At 48.7% G+C, this 1716-nt stretch overlaps 1 pseudogene; it reads right to left on the bottom strand.

Annotated features, from left to right (window-relative positions):
- Nucleotides 1-560: 560 nt before the first annotated feature.
- LOC119804073 lies at nucleotides 561-1202 on the bottom strand (annotated as a pseudogene).
- Nucleotides 1203-1716: the final 514 nt, after the last annotated feature.

The following is a 1716-nucleotide window of genomic DNA, read 5'->3' as shown; positions in this document are numbered from 1 at the left end:
AGAATGTCCGAGGGCTGCAAGAATGAGAGAGGCAGCTGTCAGTGCTAGCCGAGCTTCCCTGTCTGCCTTTCGCCTTGCGGATGAAGTAAGCAGCTGGCATTTCTACAGGATTCTGAACAGATAAAATGCTGGCTTCATCCATGCTTCTTTATCAGCACAGGAAATTAGACTGTATCCTACAGTTAGCATTTGACAGGGGAAAACCCTGTCTGACAAGGTTGGAAGGTTCCCGTTCTGGCGGTAACTCATTTCATAGCCACACATATGATTTCTGCTCTCCTAATTTGCTGTCCTGCTTAATAGATGGCAAGCTTACATGCACGCCAAAGATTTCCTTTCAAATAAATTTATGATTATTGTCAGTAACTGTTGGATTTGTATACCTATTTATTTCTATTTTAGGACATTCTTATTTTAGTGTCTTGGTCAGGTGTCTTATGGCTGTGAACAGATGCCAAGACCAAGGCAACTCTTACAAAAGAAAGAATTTTTGTTGCTGTTGTTTTTTGGCAGTTTTTGTGGTTTTATTTAAACATGAATTAAAACATGCATGCAAGCTATTATAGCCCGGCGTTGGGGTTGGTGACTTTGGTGGCGTTGGGGTTGGTGACTCTGGTGGCATTTGGGTTGGTGACTCTGGTGGTGTTTGGGTTGGTGACTCTGGTGGCGTTTGGGTTGGTGGCTCTGGTGGCATTGGGGTTGGTGACTCTGGTGGCATTGGGGTTGGAGGCTCTGGTGGCGTTGGGGTTGGAGGCTCTGGTGACGTTGGGGTTGGAGGCTCTGGTGGCGTTGGGGTTGGAGGCTCTGGTGACGTTGGGGTTGGAGGCTCTGGTGGCGTTGGGGTTGGAGGCTCTGGTGCCCAGCTGTGCTGCTCTTTCTATCATGCTCCTTGGAGGAAATGTGAGCAGTCTCGGCACAGTAAGATTTGCTGGACATCAGCAGTCCTTTCAGCTCCTTGACATTGTGAACCAGAAACTTCCTGACACCCCTAGGCAGATGTGCTTGGTTTTCTTGCTGTTCCCATAACCAATGCTGGACATTAGGACCTGGCCCTTGAATCTTCTCTGTACAGTGTTCTCGACACCTCTGGGTTTCGGCCAGTTTTGCTTAATTTTGACATATCCGTCTGACTGGTGCTGGGTGAACTTCTTGGTCCTGTTTTTGACGACATTGGACTTCACCAGAGGCTGGAGGGCAGCCATAACGATGCAAAAGAGATGGCAGCCACCTCGCACAGGTAGTGCTGAAGAAGAAGAAAAGAAACTATTTACCATGGTGGTGAGCATGCCAGCGTGCAGGCAGTCAGGGTGTTGGAGCAGTAGGTGAGATCTACTTCCTACTCCACAAGCAGTAGACAGTGACAGACCAGGCATAGTGTGGGCTTTCAAAAACCTCCAAGACCAGAGTGACTGACACAACTTCTCCAAGGAGGCCACACCCCCTCATCTTTCCCAGTACATCAACTGATGACTGAGCCTACGGGGATTATTCTCACACAGTGAACATGTGTATCTGGGTGTGCACTACATGTGGGCCAGTGTCCTCAGAGGCCAGAAGAGGGTGATGGATCCCTTGCCACAGGTGGTTGTGAGTCTTCTGGCATGGGTCCCCTGGAAGAGGAAATTCTCGTAGCTGCTGAGCCCTCTTGCCCGCTCTTGTATACCTATTTTATAGCCCTATGTGCCCAGAGTTACATAAAAATGTCATGGTCAAAAA

Source organism: Arvicola amphibius, chromosome 18 (genome assembly GCF_903992535.2).
Source record: "Arvicola amphibius chromosome 18, mArvAmp1.2, whole genome shotgun sequence".
NCBI lineage: Eukaryota > Metazoa > Chordata > Mammalia > Rodentia > Cricetidae > Arvicola > Arvicola amphibius.
This window is presented reverse-complemented; position numbering and strand designations above follow the sequence as displayed.